Source organism: Scomber scombrus, chromosome 1 (genome assembly GCF_963691925.1).
Source record: "Scomber scombrus chromosome 1, fScoSco1.1, whole genome shotgun sequence".
NCBI lineage: Eukaryota > Metazoa > Chordata > Actinopteri > Scombriformes > Scombridae > Scomber > Scomber scombrus.
This window is the reverse complement of record NC_084970.1, coordinates 15,344,040-15,359,163: the sequence shown is the minus strand read 5'-3', so window position 1 is coordinate 15,359,163 and position 15,124 is coordinate 15,344,040. Positions and strand designations below refer to the sequence as shown.

The following is a 15,124-nucleotide window of genomic DNA, read 5'->3' as shown; positions in this document are numbered from 1 at the left end:
GCTTGCTTGTTTTTCTCAATTTCATTTTATAAATATTATATATATATGTAATGAGCAATTATAAGATATGGCATTTGAAAATGTTTAAATAATTGATAGTTGCCCTGTTTTACAGGGTGTTGTGGACTCATTTTGGCAGTGTAATTTAGGACTGCAACTAATGATTATTTTTATGATGGATAAAAGTGTTGATTATTTTTTCAGTTAGTTATTTGATCTATAAAATGTCAGAAAATGGTGAAAAACTTTTTCCCCTAAGGGCCAAGATGACATCCTAAAATGTCTCCTTTTGTCGAAATCAACAGTCCACAACTCAAAGACATGCGATCTACCATCATAAAATACTAACGAAACCAGAAAATATTCACATTTTAGAAGGGGTATCAGAATTTGTTTTTCTTAAAAATCAATCAAAATAATTGATCGATTATCAAAATAGTTGGTGATTAATTTTCCGTTGTCAGAGGAGAGCTAATAATGTTGGTATTTACCTCATGTGTACATGAACATGTTTCAAGTTGGTTGGTGTGTATATTTATACAAAAACACACTTATCTTTTTCTTTTTTTTCTTTTTTTTTTTACATACAGCACACACAGTATCCAGACCCATGCGGTCCATTATGGAGCATCCTCAGCCAGCGAGTCAGCGGATGTAGCTCTGCAGCACATCCACTTCACACTTCATCCACTGATAATTAAGTTATTGTGACTGAAGGAACAAGTCTCTACCTTCAACTGTCCATATGCCTAACAGAAACATGTTTCACCTCCAACTGCTTTGTGAACAGCAGAGCACTGTTACTGTGCTGCTTATACGCCTGCTGCTGTATATGTGCTCCTTTTTTCCATTACAGGATTGTAAGCTTTAATCATTTTGTCTGGCTAAAGAATAGCAAATATAAAAATGTCCTGCAGGGATGTAAATGTGGAGAATTGCAGCTACATGAAGTAACAGCAGGGCAGTATTCTTTATTTTGTGTAATTTGAATTTATTTCTCCAGCTGCTCCCTTTGCAGGCTGTCAGTCATTTAATGTGTGAAGGCTTTAAGTGAGTGTGAAGCAAGATGAACATGTATCAGTCAGCAGAAGTGCTGCCTGGGTTTGCATGTTTTAATACCAATGCATCTAATACCAAAAGCAAGCTGTAGTTAAGCTAAAAAAGTATTTTTATGTGATGTCATAAAGACTAACAGTAGAAGTGATCTCTCCAGGCGCACTAAAGAGAAAATGTCTAGCCATCCCATCTACAACACACATCTTCAAAGGTTTTCTGTATTCTTCATCAACCAAGTGTAAAGAAAACAGAACACACACACACACACACACACACACACACACACACACACACACACACACACACACACACACACACACACACACACACACACACACACACACACACACACACACACACACACACACACACACACACACAGAGCTTAAGGACCACTGGCTACAAGCCTTAACATTGTACCTTGACATTTATTCAATATCTAAAGAAAACATAGTCACCCTCTCACACAGGAAGATAGAGTTATAACAAGAGAAATCAATAATAAATTAGAGTTGTTCCTCCAGTGAATTACATTATTTTTGAGCTTGGGGCAAATAAAGGTGTGTGTGTGGGGGTGTGTGGGATAAGACAGAGGCCTTGTATTGCAATGTATGATCATGTTTTTGAGATATTGAATGCATGTCATGGCTACATGCCAGAACACACACACACACACGCACGCACACACACACACACACACACACACACACACACACACACACACACACACACACACACACACACACACACACACACACACACACACACACACACACACACACACACATACACACACACACACACACACAGAGAGAGACAGACACAGAGAGACAGACACACACACTACAGCCAAAGGCAGAAATTGGTCTCTGGGATGTGAAGTGTGTTTTCCTGTTTTCACAAAAACACAATTAGCCTCGCAGCATGACCGAGTGTTGAAGAATGTGTGTGAATCTGTGTATGTGAGTGTGCACTTATTTGCGTGACTGTTGCAGCATCAACAGAAAGATGTACGTCATGTGGGAATGCATGTAACTGTGTGTGTGTGTGTGTGTGTGTGTGTGTGTGTGTGTGTGTGTGTGGGAAATGAGCAGGTGCATCAAAGCTGTAGTTAATTACGGGCCTTGAAGGCTGTATGTAAGTAATGAGTGATAAATACTGAGGGACTACATACTCTCTCTCTTTCTCTCTCTCTCACACACACACACACACACACACACACACATACTTTGGAAACCCACCCTGCTACGTTTGACTGAAGTGAACACTGGCTTAAAGGGAACACTGAGCAGTGCACACCTAGGCTAATTTCCAAAATGACCACCAGCACACTTATTTGAGGGCCTGAATTCAGTGATTTAGACCATAATGACTCATTGAAAAACATTATTGGCTTAGTATTTTGAGAGAGTTTGAATGTCTCACACGTATTGAGCTCTGTTTCACAACACTGAGGCCTCAGCCAATGAGGGTTTCCATGAAAATATTAATGCTGTAGTCAACCAAAAAAGTCTCTCCCTCCCTCTGCAGTGAATAACTGATTGATCCTGGAAGGCTATTGATGTAGCACTTTTTTCTTTATGAAAGTAACGCAGTGATTATTCAACCAATGAGAATTTGGTTGGACGAGAGCATATTGACCAACTAATCTAAATGAGTTTGCAGCTGAAAAACTAAAAGCAGTTGCGGTGGGAAAAAGATTGCCTATGGTGAAAGTGATAAATGAAGGTGGTGTGACGACCGTATTCTAGACTCGATACTGGCATTTATTATTTGTTCCTGGTTATGTTTCTAGATGGGATTGTTAAGTAGCATCGCTGAAATCCAAGAAGAATACAGAAGAAGATGCAGTTGTCTTTTACATCATCAAGCAGTAGCACAAATCAAAGCTCCTAAGCCCTGCAAGGAAAAAAAGCCTTCTGAGCATGTTGTGTTTTTTATTCAAATGAAAGCCATTGATTAACTCATAATGTGCAAACTGTTTCAACTGGACCTGTTTATATAAAACCTGAGAGACTGGATCTCAGGTTAGTGACAGATAGATTCACCTCAAAACTGAGTGAGAAAGAAGAGGAAGTTCCAGAAAGTATACACATACACACACAACACACAGCTTTGAGGGGTTTTTCTATGGTTTTGACAGACTACAGAAGCAGTTCGATTCATTTCTCTCTGTCAGGTTGTGTATGTGTGTGTGTATCAGGCGAGGGGGGCAGGGCGATATTATCTCTGTCAGATGAAGTCTTTGTATTTGACACCAATATTTTACTGTCTCTCTGGACCACTCAGAAACACACATGCAAATGTACACACACACACACACACACTGTAGAACAGTACGAACAACAAAAAATAAATATGTGACACTTATGTGTTATTTATAGTGATAAACTTTTGATTGAAAGTCACATAAACTAATTTCCAAGGGGCCTTTGTTAATTCAGAGAACATAAAAACATATTGACAGGCAGTTGACTCAAGAGTTTTGCTCCAAATTCAGCTGGATGTCAGTGCCTGATAGAGGGAAGCTGAACTTATGAGAAATAAAAACAAGGCATCCGTTAATGAGACAAAGCTCACACCTCATGACACTGCTGTTGAACTAATTCACTTCTCAGTGTTGAACATTTTGGGATACAGGCTGTGAGATCTTACATTTGTTTTTTCTAGTCAGTGTGTGAGATCAACAAACAGATGCATGTAGACCAAGATGATGTCACAGGCATTTTTTCTCCAGTGCAAAACCAAAACTGATGTTTGTGACCAAATGTGTTTTATTAAATGAACAGTAATGTGTTGAAATAGCCAAGCACTGGTTGGACTCAACATTAGTCATTGTCTAATCTGAGTTTTTAAGTCCCCCTCTATTCAAAAATGTGCTCATTTGAACTTGAATGTTAACCTTCACTGGGCAGAATAATGTATGTTTAGGGCTTGACACAAAAATGCTGTGGAAGGTTTTTCTGTGCTGGGATAAAGGACAAGGGTAGGGATTTTTTACATTTTTCTTGTTGTCAACAAATCTCATGCGCAGAGCCAAACCAACAATGAATTATGTAATTTGTTTTAGGATTTTAGTTCATGTATATTGGTTCCTGCCTTGCTGCTTCAGACTGCATTTTCCCGATCTGTGTCCATGTAGGCTTGTGGTGGCCAGCATGAATGTGGGGCCAGCCCCTCTGTCACAGTGCAGTGTGTGTAAAGTTTGTGGGGAAAATATGAATACACATGCTCAGAGTGTTAGTGTATTTAATGTAGATCACACGAAATTGATTACAAGTGGGGCAGACCTATGGATGTTTTATAATATAATAGAATTCATAGAATAGAATTAATAAAATAGAATAACACATCAATTTCTGATGACGTTCTATTCTTCTTTTTTCAGCTTAAAATTTAGTCAGCAAGAAGAGGGAAGACTTTATCGGCTAATGTTACATTTACCGCCAGCTAACTTGAGAAAATTAACTAAGTGGATTTCATCCCGAATGCAGGTTTGAAATCCTTTATTTGGAGGAGAATTTAAAAAAAAAAAAAAAAAAAATTTGGAGGAATTTAAAGCCACAGGATATTGAACTGCTGGTAAAATTAACCGCAGGTTTAATGTGGAGCGGTTTTTGAAGAGGTGGCTAATAGTTAGCATACAAAGTGGCTAACAGTTAGCTTAGAAGACACTCGTGGAGATGGTAACGTTACTTCGTAGAGGACGGGTTATATAGATTTGAAACTCTTTCTGAGATAATTGCAAAACATGTCATTCACTACTGTGCTGTGAAACTATGGTCTCTGTGCACTTCATTGTGGCCTTCAGTGGTATTGAGCTCTTTGCTGTTCACTTATGGCTCTTTAGGATAATTTCTTCTTGAGTTTGGTTGTGTCAGCTTATGAGAATGAGATGTCTTGTTTTTAAATTAGGCTTGTGACAGTGGTAATGTAACTTGTGTAATTGCTCTCCTCTCTCTCTCCCTCTTCCTTGGTATGTGTGCAAGACCAGTTAGAAGAAAGCCACTCTGTCGAAGTGTGTTGTGGAGCCGTGCATGGATTTGTGATATGTTTGAAAAATACACCAGTAGCACGTACTGTAGTTTTCCTGGTACGGACCATATCTATTGAAGTGGTTGGTGCCCCACCATTTTTTTCCCATATAAAAACGCCACTGCTGTGAAGTAGGAGAATCACATCAGACGTGAGTGTAACAACCAGAAGTAGACTTTCTTTAAAATTAGATAGCCTCTCTATAACACAAGAGAGGACTCACATACAATTTGGACCAGCGTCTCAGAAGTCTAAATTCGCTCAGGAGAAATGGGCATCGAAAAGGAACTGGACACCAAACACAAACTGTTATGATTAAAAGGTAAATAACGCAATTTATTTAATTTCATTAATCAGTTCTTTTTTCTCTTTCTCTTTTCTCAAAATAACAACATTTACCAGACATAACAATGACACTACCACATGTATAAAAATAAATAAATACAAAAATAAATAGACTTTTCCCTCTTTTCTTTACATACAATCTGGAATCCACCTGTCTGTTATTTCCATCTAGCCTCTTCATTTTTTCTCATCTCTGGATGTTAATGAAGCAGTTTCACACACGCAACACATTTTTTCTCAGTTTGAAAAATTTGAAAAAAAACTTTTGACAATGCGTCTTTGCCTTTATTCACAACACCTACGAGCCTCTGTTTGCGCCCAGTCATGTCTTTCCATTGATTTTTGTATACAATTGCACTACATCTAAAACTCACTTCACTTCACTGTCTGTCTGAACACACCTTTAGAGAAGTCTTCACTGTTTTTACACAAACATCATCTTCATCAAATACACACACGAACATTGTTTCCCTACTTTTTTTTTTACAAACTGTATTGTGTTGGAGTACTTCACTCGGTTCATTCTTCAACTCCAAATACAAACTGAGCTTTACTGTCTTTTCCTCTCTTGCTCACTCACACACACTCCCACTCTTTTTCAAACATATTTTATCTCTTGCTTATGCACACACACACTCTTGCTTGTGCATACACATGAACACACACACACACACATTGATAAGAGTGTGAATGCAGTGGTCTATGAAGCATACAGATTGCTACTTTAGATACAGTAAGGCGAGCCTACAGAAAGAGGAGCCGAAGCAGTTGAGGAGGGAAATAGTTGAAAAGGCAAGTCAGCTCTCCTCCTCCTCCTCCTCCCGCTCTCACAGGTTCCCTCCTCTCGATTTATTCACCCATCTGTTACCTCTGGCATCTCTGTTTTCCTCCCTTTCTCCCCTCCTATCACAGTTTTTATTTCCATCTGCTTTACCTCTCCTCATTCTCCCTGTTGTTCCTCCTTTTCCTCTTCCATCTCTTTATCCCTCATTATTTAGATACATTCTCTTCCCACCTGCCTCTGCTCTCCTCTCTCTCTCTCTCTCTCTCTCTCTCTCTCTCTCTCTCTCTCACTCTCTCGTCTCTCTCTCTTTCTCTCTCTCTCTCTCTCTCTCTCTCTCTCTCTCTCTCTCTCTCTCTCTCTCTCTCTCTCTTTCTCTCTCTTTCCCTTTGCCTCATTCCTGATGTAGATTATTTTGCCTACATCTGCTTCTCTCTTGTCCTCCTCCTCCTCCCCTTCGTTCTCCATCTCCCTCCCCTCTTTCCTTTTTGCCTCCTGCAGTTAGATACACAGGTGTATCTAAACATCTTGGGGTTGGGAAAAGAACACACACACACACACACACACACACACACACACACACACACACACACACACACACACACAGCTGTATCATTTGCAAACCGAGTAATTTGCTGTAAATTATCGTTCGGGCATACTGGGAACACGCCTTCCCATGTGTGTGACACTTGGTATTCATCAAGCAAAACATCTGTGTGTGTTGTTTTTAACTCTACTTGTGAGGACCATGGCTCCTCAAAAGAACATTTCAATGCAATCCACCAGAGAATGAGTTTTTTTCTTTAGGAGGTGGGGGATCAGGCGTTAAGAGCTGAGGTTCACTTTAACATAATTAATGGAGTTGTATTGTATTGTAATGTATTTTTCAGGTAAATGTGAGCCTTGAGTGTGTGTTTGTTCTCATTATAATTAGGACAGATTTATGTTGTTCCTCTAAACATAGGCAGTGCATGTGTTATTTGTGAGCATTAATGTCTTTGTCAAACCTAAAGGCAGAAAAACCCAAGATGAACTGAAACATACTGAACCATAATGTAAGCCCTGTGTGGACAGGATTAGTTTTCTGAATGACGTCTGAGATATAATTACTAACACATGTTGTCTTTGATTTCATGGACCCCTTCAGAGAAGATTAAAATCACTGTGTCCATGACCAATCTGGATGAGTTTACTTTTTTCAGTTAAATATTGATAAGACAGTTTTATCAGTGGTTGATATCCTGAAGCTGTTTGACAAACACTGGACTCTGTGTGGAGCCATGTGGCGCCTGTGTCCCAGAGATTTGGGTTTTGGTGGATTCTTGTTTGCATTTCAATGAGCATATCACAAGATTGGCTCAGTTCAGCCTCTTTTATCTCAGAAATATAGCAGAGTTCAGATCCACTGTTTCATTTCTGGATACCAAGTATTCATGCCTTTATTACAGCCCACTCACACAATTAATTCTCTTTTTACTGCACAACTCTCTCAAATTTAAATTCTCGTTCAAAATTCAGCTGTGAGGATTTTAAAACAGATCAAACCACATCTGCTCAGATCTCTCCTAGTTTACTCTCCTATAACCATGTTCTAGTATGTTATAGAGCAGATTGTGAGACACCACATGACAGAGTTCCACTACACAATGATCTCCCATACTTCAATATACATAAATTATTTGATTAAATTAAGAAGACTTTTTTGAATCCCATATACAAAAGTTAAACTTCAATCATATATTTGCTTTTGTCTGTCTTTGTTTTGTGTGTGTATCTGTCCAAATTCAAGCTTTTGACCCATCCTGTTTTTATTACATTATTGAATGTAATTTACCTTTATATATATTCTGTTTCAATGTCCTCCCTTATATACAGAACTTCATAAAATATGTATATATATTTCAAGCTCCACAAATAGCTTATTACTTCAGAAACGGCCTAACCTACAGAAGAAACTAATGCTTTGTGAAAAGGGCTTTAGACAGTACAAAAACCAAAAAGTACTCTTTCTTTTCAAGGGTAGATATTCCCCCTAGGTCCTATTTTGTGTGTGGGCAGGCATATGTACTCCCATCGTCATGATAATAAAGTAAAGCCATAGTAAGACTCGTCCAATATGAGTCCCCTCAGGTGTCAATGAATCACCCTCCAAACAACCATTAAGAACTCAGCAAGGGTTTGAAGACGGCTGTAGATGCGGCACAGCTGGCGTTTCACTCTCTGCCTTACTCACACTCACACACACACACACACACACACACACACACACACACACACATACACCGGCAGTAGTGATTTATATGCCACTCACCACTCAACACTAAACCCAGAGTTATGCTCACGTGTTGATGTGTCGCTGTGGCTGTGCTGTGGATGCAGTCAGTGTAGCAGCAGAGTGGTTTTTGGTATTTCTAAATACAGCGACACTAGATGGCAGTAGTGTGTTTGTTACTTGCTGTGTTATACTCAAATCTCACATTGTCTCTCAGTCACTTTGTGATACACGGCCGCCGACAAAGAGAGGGTTTGTGCTGGAGATGGAAGAGCTCATTTGTCAAGCAGTATTGAGAAGGACCCGTTTAATGTGGTCTTCACAGCTAACTGCATTAATGGAAGCATGTTTCTATAAAGCATGTGAAGACTGAAAATGAGGTTCAATCTCAAAAAGAAAACACTAATCATTTTCAACTCAAATTATGGCATGATAGGTGTTCCTCAGTCATTTTGAAGTCATCTGGGAATGTAGCAGTAGATTTATGTTAATATTCTTAAGTAATTTACTTTACATACATGTACTTGCACACCATTAGTGGTCATGTAGGAGTGAGTTTCACCATGCTGTGTTAGCTACTCAGCCTGGAAATGAGAAAATCCACTCAGGCACGACCGGACAGCCCAGAAAAGAGGACCCCACTAATTATTAACATACACTAACACACACACACACACACACACACACGAACGCAGATCTAACTCGCTCTCATGGCTATAGCACAACAGCCAATACTCAAGGGAAATTAATTACCATGCCATACACACACACACACCCACCAACAGAGACATGCTGAGGTAGGCCTAATTAGGTGTCTGATAGCACAGACTTAACAGAATTGACCACATATACACGCATGCAAGTGCACACGTCCATGCTCATGCATATCAATGCAGAAAACTAGCATTTTTCAGTCAATCCATCACTCTTCATACACTGTCTAGTGACAGTTTCATGTCCTTTCTTCCTCTTGCATTTCTATTTTTGTGTTTCTTAGCTTGTGCTTCCACTCTGAGCCTCATATATGTTATATAATCTGTGTCCTGCACAAAGTCTTTTATGTTTAAAAAGATATACTTTTCTGGAGTTGATAATGAGTGCTTGTTTGACATTTTGTACAATTCAAAGATTGGCTTAAAGTCACATAAATATAGTGTTTGTAATTTTAAGGAATAAAACAAGACAAAAACCCACTAGGTATTAGCCCGTATAAAAATCTTTATAATTTGATTTTCCTCAGTACTTCAGTGACTTTAGTATCTCATTTAGCTCACAGGATGTTTCCTTTTAAAGGTCCTGCGCTCCCCCGGGCCTGCAGGTGTTTGAAGTTATTCTGGCTGATTAGATCTCTGTTCAAGGCTGAAAGTGGTTGAGGCTGTGCAGAGATTTAGGAGGTCACTGGATTCTTAAGCCCTGTTTACACCTGCCTTTAACTTTTGTCATGCTTGATCTGATCACAAGTGGACAACTGAGATACATTGCCGTTCACACCTGTCTTTCTATGCCTATTGACCTGATTACTTGTGTCCAGATTTTGTGCTGTCCAACGACCCCACGCACACTTATCACCTCAGTCAGACAAGTGCCAGTTGTAAACAGGGTCTCTATGATGGACTGATAAGAATGACATCCGAACAGAGTGGGTGTGCACGGCTTAACTATATGATAAATCCAGTTCCGCCTTTTGTAACAATTTTCCAAAATACATTTAAGTTTATGTAGTTAAAATTTGAATTTGGACAAAATAACATGTCATTAAATAATAAACCTGGGTTCTCTACAATAGAAAACCTTATCATGTTGCTTGCAGTTGGTAAGGCTTTGTTGTGGCTGAGTGAGAAAAAGCTCCACCTCAGAAATAAACACAGTAATCTTGATTAGGGAATTCTTTTCAATATGAACTAATGTGTTTATTCTTTTTCCGCAATCGTTTAGTTGATAAAATGTCAGAAACCTATTGCAAAATGGTCAGTTTACCAGAACCCAAGGCAACATCTTCTAATTGTTTGATGAAGACAAATATTCAGTTTACAATGATAAAAAAACAGAGAAAAGCAGGAAATCCTCACATCTGAGACGCTGGAGCCAGCAAATGTTTTCCAGTTTTGCCGGGGATTTGCACAACTTAAAGTATTAACTGATTGTTGATACATTTTACAATAGTTTTATCCCGACAGTATGACCCCGCATATGGAGGTAGTGTGATAACTGTTTACTTTTGCAAGCAAAATAGTTTGATAAATAGTGTGTAGAGTCATAGGAAGGAAAGGAATGCCACAATGAGAATGTGAAAAGGGAAAAACTAAATATGGAAGAGAGTATGACAATGAGAGGAAGAGGTTGCTGAGAGAAAAAGAGAGTGTGTCTGTTTTTTAATTCAACCAGACTGCATGTTCCTAATGAAACCCATCTAATGTTATTCATGAGTTTTTCCTACTGTGCCCGCAGTCCCAACCATGGACCTGCCATCCAGAAGACCATCACTAAACACAACATCTGACAGAAACAGAGGGAGAAGAAAGAGAGAGAGAAAAGCAGGGGGGAAGAAGGGGAGAGGGAAAGAAATGGATGAAGGGAGAGAGATGATAGAGGAAAAGGGGACATAATAAGGGAAGATGAGACTGATGTGCTTCATGGGAGGGATGATCAACGTCTGTATGACAATGAGTAATCCTTAAACAAGAAATTACAGTGTTGATCACAGCTGCATACTAACGACCTGAAGGAGACTGAAGTTTACATGTTTCTGTTTCCTCTCCTTTTTCTCTCGCTGTCTTTCACAGTTTTGATCCTTTCTGCTCTGTTGTTAGTGTCCTCATCTATATTTGGATTACATTAAATCAGTGTGTGTATCATACTGTATGTAGCAGTGTACATTCCTGAACTATTATTGGTTCTTGCCAGAGGCCCGAGCAGAGTCGTCTCTGTGTATTTGAATCATGAAGTAATGTGTGTGTGAAATGAACAGATTGTGTGTGGGTGTTTGATGTTTGCTGATCCCAAATAAAAAGCAGCGAGCAGTCAGTTGAGAGAGCACTTTGGTTGAACCGTTGAACTACAGGGTATTGCTATAAAAATAATGTCAGTTTTGTCGTGGTTGTTTTTGTTGTTGTTGAGCTATAGTGAGACGTTGATCAGCAGCACTACACACATACTGATGAGTGATACATAAATGCAAAACCAACAATGTCTTCTTATGGAGTCAGCCCACTGGGAGCCTCCAAATCAGCTTCAGCGGTCCTTGCCAAGTCTGTGGAGCTGTATTAGAGGGATGAACACCATTCCTCCACAAGATATTCCCTCATTTATGTCATACAACCTTTATATAAACAGGTATGGCAAGAGAAATCTGAGTACAGCAGATAGAAAGAAATGGCTTACAGCATCAGAGACAATCACAGTCATCACTGAATAGATTTGTAGATGAACATTTATATTATATCATTTGGTTTTATGGACACTCTTTTATCCACTCTTTTATTCAGGTTTTTCATTTCATTTTTTCCCTAGTCTGTCAGATGGCCTCCAAATCGAGCGGCAAGTTGTAGTCAGCGTCAGTGTCACACAATTTTCATCCATTTCTCCAACTTTCAATAAGCAAAGAGCAAAAATATTTGTGTCACATAATCTCTTACAGAGTAAATATCAATTATGTTTAGCTAAGATATCCGCTCTACAGTCCTGCTGAATCATGTGACTATTATCTATACAGTGATGCATACTCCGTGTGTGTGTATGTGCAGGTGCTTTTGTGTCTGAGTGGAAACCCTATAAATGCTAAGAGCTTATCAGCCTGGAGGCGGTCGCCATAACAACAGTTGCTGCGGTGCAACTGCGCATTAACATGGCTTAGAAACTATATATACATACATTATTTAACTGTAATGCCCTTTAGGGATACCTCCATATAAAATGTAGGGCAAAAATCTCTGACTGTTGACAATTTTGTATCATCTCTTAGTATATCATTAGATTGCCCAAACTTTTAATAAATGATGTCATTAAATATTGTTAATGGGTTCGCAGTGACTTCAGAGATGTGTCTGATTAGATGGATGGTTATGGCTGCCAGCTTTGCACAGATAAGACCTGAGTGAAGGCATTTTTGGAAGAGCCGTGAATTAAAATAATGAACAGTTGCCAGTGCCAGTTTTACAATTTTAGCCAAAAGTGAGAAATGTCTTGCTCGTGACATGATTGACCTTCATACAGTGTTTTGTAAGAATTCATGAATTACTAGATATACAAGATTTCTGGCTAACAGCCAAAGAGAAGGGAGAAAACGCTCATTCTTCATCTTCACTGGAGGAGGCACTGAGCATATAATTACAGATACATTTATATACAAATAATGTAAAACAAAATTGTTAGTTTTTCACTCAATATATTCTGCTCTGAATTTTGTGTGACACCTCTCAGCTTTTTTTGATGAGATGCTGTTTTTTTCTGTTTTCCTTCATTGCATTGCTTTAGCGTTCCAAACACTGTCGGCATGGACGCACACAGACATGTTTATGCACGTTAAAGTCAAACATCATTACAGTGGTTCAGAATTGTAACTTTAATGTATTAAATTATATATTTCTGTTCTGATAGTTAATAAAAATGAATGTCGTCTTTCTGTAGGATTCCATTTTCATGATGAAATTCACTTTAAAACTGATTTTGAACAGAGACTGTCTACCTCATAGTGGATGTTGTAAATCTCCAAGATATCAAATGACATGTACATTAACATGCAGTGTAACTATGTCAGCGTAACTATGTGAATATTTCCCACAGTGTTAAGCTACAGGGGGACAAGTAAAGAACTGCAAAGGGGGGGGGGGGGGGGGGGGGGGGGGGGTCGTGGTCAGCATCAGTCTTCCTTTCAGGGATGGACTTCCTGCAGCTTGCAGCCTGTGATGTGACCAAACTGTTAGTGTCTGAGTTATGTTCACAGTTCATATGTTGAAGTTGCACAGGACCTGGCTGTGTTTAGGTCTGGGCTGGTTTATCTATTGTTATTGCTTTGTGTCTCATGCTGCAAGCATGTGTTTCTTTTTAACATGTGGGTGGCTTCCATGTTTCTGTTTGGTCTCAACATGACAAGAATAGCTGTGTTTTCGTGAACCTCAGGGTCCCAGTCTGGAAAGGTCAAAGCAAGTAGGACACAGCGGCATAGCAAGATTGTTTGAGCACAGGAAAGGGAGGACAAGATGAGAATAACAGAAAGAAAGTATAGAAACTAGGATGGTGAGAAGAACAGAAAATAAGCGTTTTGGAAATTTGTCAAAGCCTGTCGGGTTCTCAAGCCAAACACAACATTCCAGTCTATTCACACACTGATAGACAGTCATAGGAAACACTTAACTTCTGTCACTAACATTGACAGGCAGCCGCCTTCTGTCAGATATGCGTATGTTCATATTATACCTTGCTTTTGCCTTTAAGGTTCTTATAATGTCATCTACTGCGTTCCTAATTATGTCCAATCTAATCAAATGTGCCATATTCAGTGCGATAAGCCCTGGGCTAATGTATTTACATCCATCATAACATGTCCATTACCTAATTTTGTGTGTGCAAGCTCATAAAACCATCCATTGTCAGATTTAATTACCAAAATTCTATCATTTTGTCTTTCTCTCTTTTCCTCTCATATCATATGATGAACCAACCAGAGTGACATCTCTCTGTGTTTGAGCTCATGCCAAACCAGCCTCAGGCTCCTCCACTAAGCTTGACTCCCCCTATGCTTATTTGCTGCAGTGCTAGAATTACGCTACAAATCTTGAGAAAACAACCTTACACACACAACATTAAAAGCAAGAAGCAAAGCAGTTGGAGTAGTCAGCTGTTGTTTGTGCTTAGGTATCAGAATTAAACGACTTTCAGTAAAGATGGAATAAAAGTTGTCAGACTGTATCTGTGAAGCCCAGAAAAACTGTCAAAACAGAGGCTGTGTACAGGCACACACACCGTTTGTCTGTTGATGCAGAGGCAGGATTCAAGGTTGTAGACTCAGGAACCTGATGTGTGCAGCGTTCCCATCATCTGATGGTCTAAGGCACATTACCGTGAGATCACAGTGTCCTTGATTTGATTCCTGTTGGGGACATTTGTCACATGTCACCTCCCTCACTGCCTCCCTGTTTTTATCTGTCTGTCTATTTTCTGTCATACTGAAATCTCATTTTAAAGAGAGATAGCAAATATCATCCAAAAATAAAAATAAATAATATATATATATATATATATATATATGCATTCAGGTAAAAACAGTAAAACTATAATTGCTGAAGTGTCCTTTTGACATTAACTTATTAATGGCTGTTTAAGCACCTGTTCAGTTTTTATTATTATTATTATTATTATTATTGTTGTTTTATATTATTTTAACTTAATCCATATAGATGCCCCAAAACCCTGCTGTAACATTAAATATTGTAAGCACAGTGCCTCTGTAAATGTCTGAATGTATCATAGTGGCCTCTGCGTGCACACACACACACACACACACACACACACACACACACACACACACACACACACACACACACACACACACACACACACACGCACACTATTCCTGAAAGTTCCTTTGACTCAGATCTTGTCTCGTCTGTGCTTTTTAGTGATGCACTTTCTACTGG

General features: G+C 39.0%; 1 protein-coding gene across 1 annotated transcript in view; it reads left to right on the top strand.

Annotated features, from left to right (window-relative positions):
* smyd3 (SET and MYND domain containing 3) overlaps positions 1-15,124 on the top strand; it is an 87,802-nt gene that overhangs the window by 3,336 nt on the left and 69,342 nt on the right. The gene's annotated exons all lie outside the window — the stretch shown is intronic.